At 32.6% G+C, this 19,628-nt stretch overlaps 1 protein-coding gene across 3 annotated transcripts in view; it reads right to left on the bottom strand.

The window, feature by feature from the left end:
- Positions 1-19,300, bottom strand: part of LOC149901505 (uncharacterized) — a 251,564-nt gene extending 232,264 nt beyond the window's left edge. For all 3 annotated transcript variants that reach the window (XM_090110579.1, XM_090110580.1, XM_090110581.1), the window contains exon 1: positions 19,160-19,300. The gene's annotated coding sequence lies outside the window, so the exon portion shown is untranslated. The remainder of the gene's footprint in view (positions 1-19,159) is intronic.
- Between the last annotated feature and the right edge of the window lie 328 nt (positions 19,301-19,628).

The following is a 19,628-nucleotide window of genomic DNA, read 5'->3' as shown; positions in this document are numbered from 1 at the left end:
TCCAAACGGTTTTTATAATTGAAAATCATTTATAAAATGACAGACAGCAGAAGCCGGCAGTTTTTGCTGGTCTAGACGCTATACATCAAGGCTTTATTTGACAGTAAAGACATAATGATGTTTTACGGATTCCATAGAAGAAAATCAATATTAATAATATGAAAAGTTTGAATTTTAATAACTTATTTATTACTTAATATTTTCTGCAATCCGAAGTGCATACAACTTTATCAGTTTCTAGAATTAAAAAATAAATATGTTCATTTGTTTTTTTTAATAAACGCTAATCCATGAAAAACAAAAATGATTATGTAATATAATTGTATTGGTTTCTACAGCTGCTTCGTCAATAGAGATTCATACGAATATATTCGTAGAGCCAATACTTTCATTTTCATGCTTAATTTATTCTCATCATGCATAATTCAGAATTTTAAAAGTGTGTTAAAGTCGATATTAGTGAAAATTACACAAATATTACGTAGAAAAATATTATGGCTCTGGCTTTACTTCTCTAATTTATATGTGGGCAATATTTTATTTATTTTAAACTGCAATACTATTTGTATTATTTCATTAATATTGTAAATTATACGTAATCCTTAATATTTGTGTTATATGTCAATTACAATGTCTGTCACGCGCAGTCATCACAACTCGTGATGAAACTCAATTTCGCAACAAACAGACAATTGCGTAACTGTATTTATTTGTATGACACAACGTAAAAATCGAATATTTAATAAGTAACGTTGAAGAACTTTAAATATTACAAGTGAAATCATATTTGTCTTTCTGGAAAAAATGAGATGTGAAAACAATATGGCCGTTTACAAATAGATAATATTATGTATGCTATTCGCATAGCATAAAAAGGGTAAAATAATTAAGCGAGGCTAAAACATAAAAAATATAATGTAAAAAGCTTTCCATGAACATAAAATAATTGAAATCTACTTTCCACGGGTTTCCGTGTGAAACTGCATCTTTATACCTAAGCGTTCAATCAAAAAGGAATCAGAAATTCATTTTATCTTCTACAACTGGTTTGGAGACAACGTTATCATTTTTTAATTTTATAAGTGGAAGCTGTTCTCTATCACAGAACTTGATTCATTACAAAATTATTTAAACTTAGAGTTATTTTCAAAGATAACACTATCTCATTGAATAATATCATGCATTATTTGTATAATTATCTAAATTAAGTAATAAATATGCCCAAAAAGTCGCACGTTATATGAACATTAGACACTCTTTATCATATTCTCTAAAAAGTCGGAAATTATATAAATGTTTAGAAATTAAACATTTTAACTGATTTTAAACGCAATATTATTTTCCCGACGTTTCGCACAGTTTGCAGCGAGCTTGGTCACGGGGAGACCTTTAATTTCTAAATGTAAAAACTCGCGTAAAATTAAACACTAGATTATATAAATAATAAATATTATACTATAACTCTTTATAAAAAGTTTGTATTAAAAAGGCTATGAAAGTGGTAATTTGGGACAAAGGTGCAAGGTCGTCGCACGCGCAGGTGTCCAACGACCGTTAGTTCTCGCTTCATCATAAAATGCTAGTGACAGCACTAAATAACATACGTGTAAACGTTTTATAGCTTTTAATGAAATGGTTTTGTCACTTTTAAATCAGAAGCTATACTAAATAGTTATACTTTGTGGTACAAGCATGTTGTTGCTCAATGGTTATTGTAGATTCCTTAATTGTTCGTGCTGTTGTGTGGTCCCTAATTAGGCAAAAATTATTTTGTAAATAAGAATATAAACTCTTATATGTTACTAGCTTTCCGCCCACGGCTTCACCCGCGTTTTCAAAGAAAAACCTGCGTATCTCCGTTTCCCGTGGGATTTCCGGGATAGAACCTAGCCTATGTGTTAATCCAAGTTACCCTCTATATGTGTGCTAAATTTCATTGAAATCGGTCCATTATTTTATGCGTGAAAACCATACATACATACATAATTACAAACCTTTCCTCTTTATAATATTAGTATAAACTAACAAAAAATAAGTACCTACGTAGGTACTTATAATTTATTTTAAAATCAATAAGCGGAGATTTTTCCTTTTTTCATAAATAAAGCTTACATTTTCACACACAATAGCATTCGTGAAATAATTATGTGTTTATTGGTTCTTCAGTTGAATACGTTTATGGCCGACCATCCATCAAACAAGTCATAAAGCTGACGTTCAAATTGCTTTTTATTCATCGCTTAATGTATTTTGTTATAAAATCTGATTCTTTTTATCAAAAAGAATATTAAAAGCTATTAAAACTGGTCTGCGTGCAATAAAATTTAGTGTAAATTCGTCACACGGCTAACATTTATATTAACAATGTGCTGTAGCGCAAAATATTTCAACAATGAATAATTATTGATTTATTTAATGTTCTTTTGATGATTGCAGAGCTTTATATTGAATTATTGAGTAATGTTGGTAAATTTTTCCAAGGTTATTCCCTCCTCTTTCGGCTTAATGTTCGAGTCATTATGTCTGAATTAAACGTATAGAAAGAATTATTTGATTTATTAAACACACCAAATATATAATTATGTAAACAAAATAAATGACACTTAACTATTTGGTGAACATTACAGCCTGAAAGTTTAACGGACTTTCTATTAAACACGTTAGTTAAACTAGGCCCTTTGTTACCTACAGTACGGAACAGAGAAAGCTATCCGTCCGTCCGAGCGACCACATGACAGGTTTCACGCCACAAGCGCGCAAATATTTGAGCAGCAAACAAATTAGAATGCCCCGGAGACTGCGTCAAGTATTGAATTATCATGTTCTTCACAAATACCGCTCCATTGCTTTCCTTGTTTGTTTTGAAGATTGATCTCCTTTTAATGATGTTGGTTTAGGGTGCGTTACTTGTGAAATTTGGAAAAATACTTAACTTTTGGGCAATAACCGGATAAGAGATTTAAAAATATATTGTTTCATGGTTAGTGAATGTCAATATTTACAAATACTCGCAATCGTCGAGATATTGTGTACTTTATTTTCTATTTCCTTTCTTCAATTATTTTAATCACTAGCTGTTGTCCGCGACTTCGTCCGCGATTACGTCGTTTTAGGTCATTCGTCGTTTAAAAAAAATACGTGACACTTTATTTTTGAATTTTCTTAATTGTCTCTTATAAAATTTAACTACATTAAAATTGAACACTCTGAAAATCTTAAAATCGGAGAAAATTGAAAATCTGAGGAAAACATGAAGGAATGTGATTTAAATTCTACATTACTTAGTATTTCAAATAATAATCTAAATTAAATGTAGATTAACAGTTTGAGCGCACCGTTATAGAATATGTACCTAAGTATTAAATTACGTTAGTTTACATAGTAACAAAACAAAAACACGATGACTTTCTTTCGCGCTCGGTACCACAAACTAAGCATGTTAATGGTACGTGGCCCGCGTCACTTGACCCCCCGCGAGTTCCCCTCCTTTGCTATGCGAAAATACATTCGTCGCCCTGCTGTAGGAAAAATTGTAATACTGTGGCCTGGGCGTTATACACGCCCAGGGAGTTCCTGAGTGCCGATAGACATTTATAACAATCTTATATTAATATCACCATCTTGAGGAAAAGCTTCTAATGTCGATTTAAAACTGCATACATACCTACGAATTAACCTGATGAAACATGTTCTAAAATTGTGAAATGAGTTCAGTTTTAAATTCGAGAAATATTGATAATTCTTGTATTCGACTATTCGTTGTAGTCGAATACAAAATATATTTAAAGAAACTTAGGTTGGCCTTCAGGCAAAAGGGATCCTATCAAATGGTAAACTTGACCTTGTATCTTAAAAGTAAGCATGAAAGGACCTTCTGATAATTGTTGAGCACCAAAGGATCATTTGAAACGCACTACTATAAGAGCGAATATTGTCTAAGAACTGTTTAGATTGCACGTCATGTTCCTCTAAAAGTAGTGATTTCAAAGGTTCCGGTGTATCTTCAAACGAAAACCGACTCCTTACTCCACTTTAAAGCATTACAAAAATAACATACTACGTTAATATCGCCTATACAGAAGATGATCTGTAATCAATTGTGAGGTTATAAGAAAACCCACTTTTATATTTGTCGGACCCCACCACCGAATTCGTAGATTGATCTTCTATGTTTACCTCTAAGTCATTAAGACTAGGTATGCGAAATCTGTCTGCAGTAAGAGGGGCCTCTCGCTATTCGTCCGTTTCCAGAGACCGAATAGTTTCAATTCTTAATCTTTCATAATCGTTTTTGTCTCAATTAATTGTAATATTCGCGTCCCTACTCTAGTCATTGCTTATGCTCATGTTCATCTTCAAGAGATCGAATAATATTATGGTGCACCCTATCATTTGTCAAACGGTCTTCATATTGAGTAAAAGTTTCAGATTCTCGAGATAAAATGTGACGGCCGTGATCAGCTGTGAGACGTTATACCCTCTCAGTGAAGGTTTCGGTCTCACGGGATAGTACATGCCGTTCGCGGTCAGCTGTGAGCCGCAATTCTCGTTGTGAAGCGGTTTCAGGTTCTCGGCATAACACATGTTGTTTTCGGCCTAGAGTATACCTCTAACGATTCTTGAGAACTCTTATTTCTCATTTTCTTAGCTTTGCTCGAATTTCGAGATAAAAATTTTTTAGGTGGCACTGATGCATGAAAATAAAAATTGAGTTAAAACGGACTGAGAGTGTTATAGACAAATATAATCAGAAAGCTTCGAACTCCTAAGCTATCGGAAGTTACACGTGTTATTGTGAGTCAACCATAAAAGATAGACATTTATGATGTCGGGAGATATTTTTTATATAATAAGGAGAACATTTCTTTCTGAATACATGATTTCTGTGTAGCTTTAACCATTAAGGTTGCACACGCGACGAAAGCTTAAAAAATGGAGTTACTGCTCTGCTCAGGAATATGAAAAATAATTGTACCAAGTTTCGTTTAAATCCGTCGAGTAGTTTTTGTTTCTATACCGGTTATACGGACAAAAATTTTACTGTTTGCTTCTTTGGCATCAGTGTCGATCCCTAATCACCCCGTGATAGTTATTTAGGAAATATATTTCATGTACAGATTTAATATACCTAAGTATACATAATATATTTAGATTCCAATTTCCATGTAACGTTAAATTCGACTATACAATAACTAACAGACAACGCAGGTTACTCTCGTTTCCGTAAGTTGAGGCGGCTACATATTCGGTCCTCATAACATCACTTTTAGTGAACGAAACGACAGCGCGGTTTAATTCGATGCCAACACCATCAGAAAAAAGGAAATATTTTTAATTGTGAAAAAATATTATGATTTACACTATTTTAATATAAAATATATGGCTGTGAGTGTGTAAAAATAAATCCAGCTAGTTTCACATCACACTTATGTTTATAATTAGCTATACGACATGAAAATATACATATTAATTACCAAGCAATAATCATACAGGTAAATACTGAACAAAAGTATTAACAGTCAAAGTTTATTTTTACTAACATTTAACAACACCCATGTAAATGATGAAGAAATGATAATTATCAACGAACTAACCTTTTCTATAATACTTAACACAGCACATTTTTTAAATTATCTTGCTCAACTCTGCTCAAAAATTTGAGGGTTTTGTTGGAACTGTAATGTGTCAAAACTATGATATATCTAAACTACGATACAACTTGCATGCGGAAATGCTCATTACAATCAGTGAATTTAAAGAATAACTAACAACAACTATTCAATTTTATTGAGCTGATGAATATCTTTTGCCTGGAAGAGATCACCGCCGCCTAATAAATATACTGTGTTTTCTTATAAAATCGTAACATAATTTCTTTTATCTACTAAATTTTAATAAATAAGTTCTTTTTGTTATTTTTATCTAAAAATGATCTTGAGCTTATATTAGGCAAAAGTATACATTAACTTTTTATAATTTCAGGACCGCACCTTAAATGGGGTGCTCGGAAAATATGCCTACGGATTATTAATAGAGAAATGATACCTACGTAACAAAGTTATGTTGGTTCCATTTTATTTATAAAATATAATGAAAATGGGCAAATATAAAACATATTATGTAAAATGATTAAAAATAAATAAATGAAGCAACTACGATTCAAAGAAAACATCTTTTTCAGTGTGAAAATGCTCTAAGCAATCCTGGATGATGAGTAGGTATAATATCATGTACTCTCATCCCAGTACGGTCGGTACCTCGATAGCCATAACGATAAATATTATAATCAGATAACAGCAAAGTCAGAATAAAAATCATAACTTGTACAGTTGTGAGTGCAAAATTTATGTTTCATTTGGCAATAACATTTTTTTCGGTACTAAAACGTAGTAGTTTGATATGTGGTTGGCTGCCCCTCCTCTCCTTCCTGAAAAATATCCTCCAAAATTACCCGAGATACTTCCAATGATTGAACCATACGTTGGACATTAACTTCAGTCAAAAATTGACGAAGCGGATGATTACTAATTTCCACTTAATCCTTGCTGCCACTATCTTCATCATCAAATCATCAATTTTCAAGTGTTGTTGTAAAATTGTCAGCAGAAATAGTCTTCCAAAGGCGATATAATTTTATGAACATTGAATCTGTAAATAAAAAATCAAACGTTAATAATTGTAAATCAATAAAAAAAGCTACTTACATATAAAATTTTATCAACAAACTACTGTTCCCAACGCACCTCAAAATCTTGTAAAAGTCAAAAAGAATTCATCATTTTATTATTTCATTCTAAAAGTGTAATATAAAACCATTATAAAACCAATAAAAAACATGAATTGCTATCATTATAAAAATAAATACCTATAAAAGTAACAACTTACCTTTTGTGGGAACGCATGGTGAAAATTCACAAAACACGAAGATTGAATTTGATATTTTTGGTTTTATGACATTTATTTTAATTTTATTTATTTATTTATTCAAATGCTTTATAAATATAAATTTATAAATAATAAATTTATAAAGAATAGAAACATTCGATCACGAAATTATGTGGGTTCGAGTCCCGCCTCGTGATCGAATTTTTTCTATTCTTTATAAATTTATAAAACACGAAGATTAAAAATGTAACCAATGAACACAATCAATATTAGATTAATTGTAATGGTGTCTAGTTTGACTTAAAATAATAAACATCTACCCTCACTTTTAAAAATGTAGTATATTCACACGAAATATAAGCGCACCTTATAGGGAAGGGAAGATATGGGTTAAAGAGTTAAATAAATAACATGATTATATTTAAATTATTAATTTTCAACAGTTGTTCAGTAGTGATAACATGTAAATTGATTTGATTTTTACGAAATCTCATAGATGGCGCTGTTTCAAATTTGTCTTTATACTACTAAATTCATTAAACTGTTTCTCTGCCCAAATTACGTAAATGACATAGTTTTTATTTTGTAAAGCTAGATAATAGCATGGCTTACTCGAAACCAACATTTAAACATGAGTCTTTAGATTGTACGCTGTCGTAGTACACGGAATATGTAAGAAAAATAAAGGTTCACAGCTCCTCCCGCGAAGGTGATATCATGATAATATGTTTAAACTATCCTCACCCGACCTCTTAGGAATATTCATGCAAAATTTGAAGTAAATCTATGCAGTACTTTCTGAGATTAGCCCGGAAATACATACAGACAAACAGACAAACAGACAAACCGACAAACAGACAAAAATTCTAAAAACTATATTTTTGGCTTCTATATCGATTATAGATCATGGATCAAGTATTCTTTTAAAAAAATATTCAATGTACAGTTTTGACTTTCCTACGATTTTATTATATGTATATATATATAGATTTCGAAATGCTCTATCCTATAAACATTAATACGACTAGAACTTTTTTCTTCGCTAGTTTTGCATCGTCATTACATTTATTTTACGGCTGATTTTTCAATCCTTGGTTAAAACTTATTCGTCGAATAACGTATTAAACTACCATTTCAAAATGTATTCTAATTGCCCGTATTTAACTGTTTACAGGTGACATTTTAATATTATCGTGTAATACTTTATTGGACGGGTAAGTTTTAACCAGTGATTGAAAAATCGGCCCTTAGTGGAATGTATTTACAAAAGATCGATCTATATCACATTTTCAACTAAGGACTACTCGCTCGTTACGATTCATATTTTTAAGCTATTGCATAGCTTCTATTGCGGGCCTTGAGCGCGGGGACCGAATCGAGAAATTCCGTAACGAAAAAACCTCAACGCTCCCCACTCCGACGGGCTCGGAGGTGTGGCTTGAAGGCATGCTATGCAATAGCTTTACCGCGGCAGTCCCCGAGTGCCACACGTCTTTTTTTATTTTACTATTCTACTCTAGATGTTAATGTTAAATGTAGGTAAACAAATTAATATCCGTTGATGTCAATGTCTCGGTGTATCTGTCTATAACATCAAATTCTAATCATTTAAAATTATCATAACTTCTATGAATTATCATTATTTTTCACCTGTTACTTACAAAGCTAATGAGTAATTTATTTAAGCATCAACTTTTTTGAGGCATATGTTTTTACCGCTATGGCCTTGACATTTGCTCAAGTGTGATGAGGCACTGTTGAAATCAATTACTGATTTTCTTTGAAATCGAATGAGTAATTCACATACAATTTATAAATTAAAACTTTAAATCTTAAAAAAATTAGGTACGTAACATAAAAAGTAGTAAAACCAGGTATTTATTGATAAATAAACAAAATTATCCCAATGGAGTGGATTATGTCTATTTATATGAAATTGTATTGTAGCTTATCTTGAAATCCTTGTACCAATAAGGGTGTAAAATGATATTCCAAATTCGCCAAATTCACAAAAGTAACACAGATAAATACTACTTTTCACTCAATCGACTGAATCTTCGATGTAAAATTGTATCCAAAATTGCACATAATTGCTTACAAGTTGCGATATTGCGTCGGTATCCTGTATTCGACCGGTATCTAAATCGCCGGATGCTGTAAATGGCCTCTAGATTCGATCCGACTCCGGGACGATCACGATTTGGCGTATTTCTGTGATTTACTTCTTACTTAATTAACAATTCGTTTTTAGCTTAATGATAGTTCGTGGTGGTCTATGTTTTGAATTTAATTTAAGGATTATCAAAGCATCTCATCAACTTATAGTCAATCTAAATGCTAAACTAATTCATTATTCCAATAATAATGATGTCGCATTTCTGCTACAAAATCCAGTCAATACAACGATAATAAAGCAGTGCAGCAGTACAAGAAGAACTAGTTAACAAAATGAAATATACCCGTAAATAGAATATAATTGCACATTAGTATAAAGCGAACACGTGTGGGTAAAACACAGGTGTTTTCTATTTCCTAGACAGACAAAGAACCTTTCAGCTCTCTAAATCATAACGTAGAGTACTCTGCGGAAATAAATCTACTGTAAATCCTATGAAGAAACTATGTATCTGTCCTAGCGAACTGGTTAAATCAGCCATTTTATAAATAGCCTAGGTTCATTAAACAGCGTCATTAAAATATTAACCGCCTGAATTATATCGTTTAATATCAAAGTGAAGTATCGATTAAGAAAAGCATATTTAATAACGTAAGGTTTAGAGTAGAGCTTTGGCTATTCATGAAATGACTGATTTAAGCAATCGCCTGTGACATACTGAATTCTTTCAACAGTTTATAGTATTAGTATATCTACCTAACATCATCACATATTATTACATATTATTTTTTTATGATATAAGAAGGCAAACGAACGTAATCATATTTCCGATTGATTTGAAAGAAAGAAATAAATATTTATTATTTCTTACTTTAATTCAATTACAAATCATATCCTCATATAACTGATCACACTAACATTACATTCAAATATCTCTATTCTTTTGAAACTCTAAAATCCAATAACCACAAGAAGATCCGCGGTAACGGTCCAACGCGAACAATCGTTGATTGAAATATTTCCTTGATGACGTCACTTTCACATATTTAACGTACATCTTCATATTATGTTTTTAGATAAAAAGTGTTGAGAGCTTTTGAAATGATGTGTTTTTTGTGTTTGAGTGATGTGTCGAATATTGTTTAATAGGCCTTCTTCACAATGGGCAGTGTTGGCCCAACAAATGATAGACGATATTTGCCGCCATTACGGCGATTATGTAGGTAAGAATATCTACAATGACGGCCGATCACACTATCGTGATTGTCTCTACTCGCCCAACGCTGCCCATTGTGAAGAGAGCCCATAATGTTTCGAGAAATCAAAGTTCACTGGCCTACGAAGATTCTTTGTAGGTACCTATTTCTGATAATCAATTATGCATTATCATAGAAAACTCAAATATTTAAACTCTTCAGTCATGATTTTTCTATTAGCTAAAATCTCCGCTTGCTATTGGTCAATTACTAGTAGGTACCTACTTTTGATTGGTCGATAACTCGTGAGATATTTTAATACCACTTGTACCGTAACTATTGAGGAAGATTCTAGATTAATTTGAGTAAAATATCCGTAATAAAATATCTGATTTAACTCGGTGTGAAGCAATTTCGGTTTGAAGTCGATCTACACTCCGCATTGGACACACTCTACATCCAAACGAACAATTATTATAATTACTAACAATACGCCGCCACTGAATTTTATATTCTACTCTTTGGAGTATTTTAACGATGTTAAAAGGATGTTAAGATTTGGAATAATTCTCAGATAGTTCCCTAGAATGAATGAACGATGACTTTTTAATGAAACTGGCTTTGTCTAAAACCTAATAAATTATATACTAAATCCTATCTCGAGGATCACTCTATCTTTTACAATAAACCGCATCAAAACCCGTTGCGTAGTTTTTATTAAAGATTCAAGCATACACAGGGAGGGACAGACAGAAACGGCGACTTTATCTTATACTATGTAGTCATTGTTCTGTGTTTAGTATATGTATTTGCGTATACTGATTTTTAACTACAAACTATTTAATTGACTTTCGAAAACGTTTACCATCATGTAACCACGCAGCTCACACATCAAAGATTATAAGCTTTTTAAAAAAGCTTGAATATAATAAAATTATTGAATTACTTAAAGAATTTTACCAAAACGTTACCACACAATAAAACGTCACATTGTTATACCGTTTACATCCTTAAAACCTTTTTTAATATTGTCATAAATTACCAAAATCTTATCCAAGTCTCGAAGTAACGCTTAACTAATTAACGAGATAAAAGTGATAAAACTGTCCACTAATATACCATAATGACACTTTTACGACACAATATTAAATAAATTTAAAAGCTAAGCCTTTCCTATGATGCAATAAACAATAATAACATGCGTATTAAACTTATTGTGTGAGAAATAAGTAATTTTATATATATATACACTATACAGGAGTCGTAATGTTTCAATATTATAACTTACGAAAATTACACGTAACCAATGAGAATTTTGAGCTTTTTGTTAAGAATCCTGATTTAATTTAAAGCTATCATCACATAAATAAAGAACTACCATTTACCTACTTAATATGTAGGATTTTTCCTGTAGGTACAATGTCAAAAAAATAATTCGTTTTGAAAGAGGTAATTCATTTATACACATCGCAACATCATTGTGAAAACATGTCTCCTTGTTCTAAACAATGGATTATAAACAAAAACAAATTAAATGATACCTAAACAAATACGAAAGTTTACTTTTAACAGCATTTTCTCGATTCCCTGGTAGAAACGTCCGTAAGCCTTTCAAAACAATACGTAACATATAGAATAAACTAAAACAGAAACTTAGTCCATCACGCTGTGTTCTCTACTATTACAACTTGTAAATTGCTCCATAAGGCGCGGGACATATACAAGCGGCGCGGCGCGCATCGGGCGCACCGCGGGCGCGCCAGCCGGCGCGCCGCGGGCGCGCCAGCCGGCGCGCCTCGGGCGCACTGCCGGCGCGCCTCGGGCGCGCTGCCGGCGCGCATCGGGCGCGCTGTTGGCGTCCGAAAATGATATTTATATAGAGTGGTTAAATGCATTTTCTTCATGCATAATTTAGTAAAATTATGTTTTTTGTGCTAAAAGAGATTTGAAAGTAACGTTAATTTGAAAGTAACGATTTTGTTTTGATAATTCCTTGTAAGTAAATAGCGAGGATAACCCCACGATTGCAAATATATCTTTGTTGGAAATGTTGGAATTTACTTGGAAAATTTTATAGTACTTTTAAAGTAATTTTAAAGTAGTACTGGTGTAATGATGGAAGAAAAGAAGGTTAAAATAACACAAAATTTATATTGTACTAGCGGTCCGCCCCGGCTTCGCCCGTGGTACATATTTCGCAATAAAAGGTAGCCTATGTTCTTTCTCAGGGTCTAAAGATTATCTGTGCCAAATTTCATCAAAATCGGTCCAGTACCTAGTTTATGCGTGAAAACCATACATACATACATACATACAAACCTTTCCTCTTTATAATATTAGTATAGATAAAATATGGTTTTCAAACACAGGTTTACATTTAAACCATATAAATCTTATCATTAAAATCTCAGTTCAAAAGTATTTACAGTACTGATCATTCCACAATATTATTACAATTACAAATAAATAAAAAACACAATCAAAATCAGGATTATCTTTATTTCTGACATTGTAAATACATGGGAACTTTCATTATGCTCTTCTTCATTTTCACTTTCCCTACTGCCATCACCTGTGTAAATCATTTCATCGATTAATTCAATTCACCTTTAAAAACAAAACGAAGAAGGGTATGTAATAGCAGCTCTATATAATTCCACACAGAGAGAACACATTTTTGACTGACAGGCTACCGTCTCCTATAGACCGGGAGATACTGACACAAAATTTCGAGTCATTTGTAACAGGATGGCGGTTCTACAGGGGTCTTAGTACGCAATGACAAAAAGAAAAACGATGGTGTGAACGCTGGTACCGTCGGCTTAGTCGCGTGGGCGTTAGTCGAACTCGTCGGAAAAATAGCGAAGTCAAACGATTTGTAACACAAACAATTTAGAATTTACCGATAGCCCATAAAAAAGAAGTAGGCGGTAGTGTCATGCCATACTTTTCCGGTGTGACTTACAGCCCGCCATACCGACGCGAATGTGTTGATTTAAAAAAAACAATTCAACCATTTGTACCAGGCTAACTTTTGCACAGGTAACCATCGTCGTGCAGCCATTTACGAAAATCGCCATGCCATACTTTTCGGACGATTCCAAATGGTCGCCATACCGCCGAAAATCTGCAAATTTTTTTTTTGTAAAAATTGTAACAGACAAATGACTCGAAATTTTGTGTCAGTATCTCCCGGTCTACTACCACCCGATTTGTTTTTGATTGTGTATGACCGTGAATTGACCTCTATTTGGATGCGATGGGGGAAGCGCGCCTGCGGTACGCCTGCGGTACGCCCGCGGCGCAACCGTGGCGTGCCGCCTCGTCGCCTTTCCAAAATTCTTTCATACAAAATGTATAAGAAGGACGTGGTGCAAAACAGATTCAAGAGGTGCGCTTATGGCACGCCCGCGCCCGCGCCGCTTGTGTTTGACCCGCGCCTAATAACACAACAATACTTTAGAAATTACGAAATACTCAGCTCCTTATTGGCTTACAAAATTACCAATTCGTTATGCGAGAGAAGCATTAGTTTGTCCGCGTTTATCTAGGCTACGCTGTAATTCCAAGCCAATATTTCTAAGGATTTATGCGTAGTTATTATTTGAATCCTTACCGCCAATCTACACGCTAGCGTGGCTGCTTATTGCAAAGGTAAGTGCTATTTATGCTGGTATAGCTGAATAAACAATAAAATTGCGTACTTCATAAGGTATCAAATCGTTTAATTGAGGTATAATTATGGTAAGGAATAAGGATTCGCATTCCATTATGATTGTTCTTAGAAATCATCCCTTCTTTACCTCTTTTATAAGTGTTCTAAAGCCAAAGTATTGAAGGGAAACTTTATGCAAATATTTTTTTTTCGCATGCGAAATCGCTTTAAAAAAACTCAGCTCGATAAAATCGATACTCCCAAAAATGCCTTGTGAATTTTTCACCAAATTTTATAACTTTAACACTCGAAAAGATTAAGAAATAAGATGAAATAACGAGATATCGAGCTGTGCCTTACAGCTTCTTACAGCCGTATCTCTAACGGCACCTTCCTGATACTCACAATGTCTTATTTATTTACTTTGAGGAATTTTATCAACCCATTATCTAAGCTTTTGATAGCATCGGTAGCTGACTTAACGCACCTGCTTGTTTTGATAGAAACCATTTTTTAATGTACAAATGTAGCTGATATTCGTAATTTATTGAATTATTTGATAATGTTGGATGATATTTATAACTTTCTAAACTAGAATTGAACGCTCTAAATTTTACTTAAGTATTGTCTCTATCATGTATACACATTTTGAACAGTACAATACAAAATTGTTTAAATGTACACACAGCTACAATTTCCGATTATTAAACCAAATAGTCACTTTTTTCGTCGCCAGGACAAGATTTGCAACAGTAAAATTTCTCGTATAGAATATTGACAAATAATACCACAACCAATTTGTTTTCCAATAGTAATAATTATTGATTTAAATGTTTATTTCCGCAACTTTAATACATTACGTTCACTTACATTTTAACATTACCTATATTCTGTCTATACAGTAAAAGTCCCAAGTTCGGTGCACGTGCGAGCCACAAATAGCTTGCAGTAAACACGCCTTCCTGTGCACATGCACTTTGTTTATCTTTAACTGCACGAGACAAATAAGCCAAAGTCATATACTTCACTTGGCTGGGATACTAGTTCATTGAATGCTATTTTTGATAAACTTGAGTTCAAATGTCAAGTCAATATTTCTATATTTTTGTCTCTACATATTATTTGGTTTACTTTTCATTCCATTGTATACAAGAAAGCACAGAATGTGCTTTCAAATCTTAGACAAAGTATAGGTAAGAAATTCGTCCATGCTTATCACATTCATTATTTTAGTAGCATCATTCTTCACTTATTGTAACAGATGCTTTTCGTTAAAAGTGCCAAATTATAATGCAATACTTTCACCAGAAAATGAGAATTATTTAAAAAAAATGCCTAAAAAACTAAGTATACTAGATAAAATACTTTTCAATACTGCTCTAAGATCGGGTTTCCTTATCTTCTTCAGCCGCTCCCGACCAAAACCTTCGTCCTATATCAATAAAACCACGACATTTCAATCAAAAACAAATAAAGAATAAATAACCGTTATCTACCCATCTCTGTCAGACACACTGTTGACAGCGAGACGGATGCTGTCATCGAATAAATCTGACAATCGCCATGAAGAAATTTAAAAAAATCTGACAGTCGTGTCTGAGCTTTGGCGCCCAAATTTTGCCGCGTCACGGCCGCAGAGGCGTCAGATGTAAGATAACTGCGTAATTGTATTAACGATATTTCTATGACTTACTTGGCTACCTTTTGGACGTCGTTATTTTATTGGAATGCTGTCGACGGCCTCTTTTTAGATTTTCAAGTCTTCATTCATTCGAGCTTTTAGAAAGTGTACTATTACACTGATCATTGATTCAACAAAACCAAAATAAAAAGTGTACAGTAGTTACGTTATTGTCACATATTGTGATATCCTAACCTACTGATATTATAAGGAAGAAAATTTGTGAGGATGGATGTATGTTTGTTACTTTTTCACGATAAAAGTACTGCAAGAATTTGGATGAAACTTTACAGTAATATAGGGTAAGTAATATAGTTTAAAATCAGAATAACTATTGAGCTATAGAAATAATTGTTTCTTGCCTGGCAGAGGTAGCATATTAATTTTTGTGAAATAAAAGCGAAAACTATTACCTGATAGTAAATATAAATAGTAATATTCTTCAATAGACGTAGTAATATAATTATTATTGGTCCAGTACAAAATACCGATCGTAAATGATTGTGTATTTGTTCATTGAAATACGTTATCTTTGATTTGTATCCGCAAAACTAAAGCTTTCAGTGTACTAGTTCCAATTATCAACAAATTGTACCGCATTATCTTTATATTTATCTTTTGAGATATCTCTAATGAGATTTAAGCTTGCAGTATGGATTGACATGCTGTTAAATATAAGATTTATACTTGCACAGAAGTTTATTATAATTGGCTTATTATGAAATAAAATTTATAATCTTTACACAATATTACATGTAATCAAGTTGTCGTTGTAAAACTTTGAGTAATGTCAATGAAAGTGTCCCAAATACTTTGAATAATTCTTGCTCACAGAGCTATAAAATATTATATCATTTACATAACATCACAAAAATACATGTTTTAATATGAATGTGATGAATAAAATTATCCATAGTAGAGTATGAAACGACGTATCTATTTAAAATATCAATTTCTCTTTAAAAACAAGGTGATCAGTCTTCAGTATAGATCAATTTCCTTAGATATTGAACCAATGACTTGTTAATTCTAATGTTTTTTTTCCCACATACAAGGAAAAGATAGCTTAGCTATATAGTATATAGTATAGTATATTATATTATGAGCTGTATAAATTATACATTGTTATACTAAGTCAGAAAGCGGGTCGACTTCAATATCAATAAGTTTAGCATTCGTGACTCTAGTCAGTTGTATCGAATGAAATATATATTATTGTTATATTTACCGCTACATGCCGAATGCATAAAATTGATTTAAAACGACTAACATTACTCTGCCGTGAAGAGAGGCCATGTCAAGATTTCTTGCTGGATCTTCTCTATAACTCTACTTTCCTAACCTACTTGATATAAAGAATCCTTTTTGAACAGATATTTCTATTATTCTTGAAAAACAATCTCAAAAATTAGCACTCTCGTTTTAACGGGTCATAGTAATAATATCAATTATTTAGCAAGACAGGAAAAAGCTTAAGGGGTCAGTCGCATAATTTTGTGTGTATTTACTCTTATCTATTATATTATGACGAAACAGAATAACTGATTAACGTTATTTTTAACATAAAGAATAAAGAATTATTAACGAGCATCAAGTATACAAGATAATACTTACCCTTTTTAACCCTCAAAGCCGGATCTATCTGCTTAATAATTCAAGATACTATCACAATGTAAAACTATTATTGAAGTACCATAAAAATGTCCAAGTTGAAGAATCCAGTGAGGACGGGTAGTATATGCAAATGATACAATGTCGCGTGCGATGCGACTTGCATTGCAATTTCGGATTTAATATGAGACTATTAAACTTGCTCAAATTCTTCAAACATGTGTTAGTAACTGTAGAATCTACAGTTTACATGACAGTCTACAGTGTAGACGAATACCGTCATGTAAGGAACACATTTTGATGGTGCTTAAATCATAAATAAACGGAAGCTTTTCTATTGCGCAAGAGTTTCGTCTAAGTCTGTTGAATACTATAAGATATTTCGAACACTAAAAAAATACTATAAGATAAATAATGAATTTTTTGTATGTGTATGCATTGGTGAATTATTTGTTTCACTATAACCAAATGTTCACTGGCATTCTGCCCGCGGCTTCACTTGCGTTCTTGGATCACTCTATCTTAATAATATAAAAACCACAACCCTTGCATAGTTTTATTTTAAAGATCTAAGCAAAATATAGCGACAGACAAAGGGCAAAGACTTTATTTTATTATTTATACATAGTATGTAGTTGCATTAGTTAAAAACCTATTTTATGCACAAATTTTCATGCTACCTATTACTTTAAAAGACCGGAAGTATTATAAATAAAATACTATATAACATATATTTTCAAGTGTTAACTTAACGTATTTATTTATCGCACTAGCCCGAACACACGCTTTCGACGTGTTGACTCTGCCTCTTAGCCTCATGACGAAATGTTTACACTCGCCGGACGCTGTTGTGTTTGCTAATTAATTGAGTTATCAAACGTTCTTTTTGTATTATTATTATGAAAGTAAGATTGTCTTTTGTATCTATATTTATAAGTGCACGGTGGGATAAAAAAAACATGAAAGGTTGACTTAAAATTGACGTAAAGTTTGTAGAATTACTTGATTTAATAATAGAAATTAGGTACTTGTCTCATCTTTAACTTGTGACAGTTAAATTTAAAAATTGAAGAGAAACTGCAAATAAACAAAAAGCTCTACCTACTAGAGGCGTTTTCTAGATGCTTTGTAGATCTAAAATCTAAAATGGAATGTTTACTTCTACTGTTATAAAACTTAGCATATGTACTATGCAACAATCAATTATGGGATATCATTGAGACAATCTAGGAAGCAAGTAGGTACATTCGAACATTTCAAGTAATATCTTCATGATGTCAGCACTTAATTATAATAAACTATCTTAACGAAGTAAAGTTGAATCAAAAATGAAGCAGACTTTCGCGATGTATACAGATAAAGCTTGCTTGTAATAAGCAAGATTTTACAAGATTCCGAGATATTTTTTTATATCTTTTATTTAAATAATGCTTTTACAAAGATAGAGAAGATAACAGAATAACTAATGACCATAATAACTTATTAAATTAATTAAGTTTTGATTGAAAGCTCGATTAAGTTCACGACTTCTCTACTTCAGCGAAAAAGTTAAAACTAAAGCTTTTAACCAAGCAGGAAGCTTTCTATATAAATATACTTACAAAGAATCGATGGAGCTTTTATCATTCTCAAAGTTCTAATTAAGTAGGATGAAAATTGAACAGATATCGGCAGTTCACGATTGTAAAAGTTTGACAGAATAAGAGACTATACAAAGCTTAAATAAACTAAAATAAAACTGATATAATAGAACAAACGTTTATAAATACATATAATGCCATTTTGTGACCTCTAGGCCGCTGCCCGCAGGCACCTGCTGTGCTAAACTCATACTCATGCGTTAACAACTTACAACTTTACCTAGCTTTCAGTTGTGTTTTAACGTATTTCATGTATACTACCTATGAGTCACTTATATACTTTATGTATAAGCTTATATACTACTCTAGGTATACTGGTATAACTAATGTCTAATAGGATTCAAGTTAGTTACTAGAATAAAAATAACAACAAACCGTTTGCAAATTCCAACACACAAAACCAAGGTCAGTGCACTTCACACACTCACTCACTACACCACACTCACAGTGCACTAATTAGTGAAAATAATCCAGACATACGGCACAGGTGTTACCACGTCGGCGGTTGGAGGCAGACTGCCATGCCGCCCGCGCGCCGTACGCCGACTCTTGCGCAGCTTTTTGCTAAGCTTCAGATATGTCTCCCACGACATGACGGTTGTCGTTGATTAAGCTCATAATACTTGAATTGAAAACGTATTTATATTGAACTTATACTTTTATACTAATGAGTAACTTGTGTGTAAAATATATTTAGTTATGGACATGTTTTATTGGATCTTTGGACGGATAAAAGCTTTTCTATCATGTTGTGTGGTTTATGCAGGTTGGTGAACTGGTTAGTGCGGAAGTAGTAATAAATAATATTGAGAATTTATGGCTGCTGTTTAATTATTTTGACATT

The sequence above is a fragment of the Colias eurytheme genome, chromosome 16, assembly GCF_061535395.1.
Source record: "Colias eurytheme isolate Ceu_HAF_F1 chromosome 16, ilColEury1 Martin Lab GWU primary, whole genome shotgun sequence".
Classification (NCBI taxonomy): Eukaryota; Metazoa; Arthropoda; class Insecta; order Lepidoptera; family Pieridae; genus Colias; species Colias eurytheme.
This window is presented reverse-complemented; position numbering and strand designations above follow the sequence as displayed.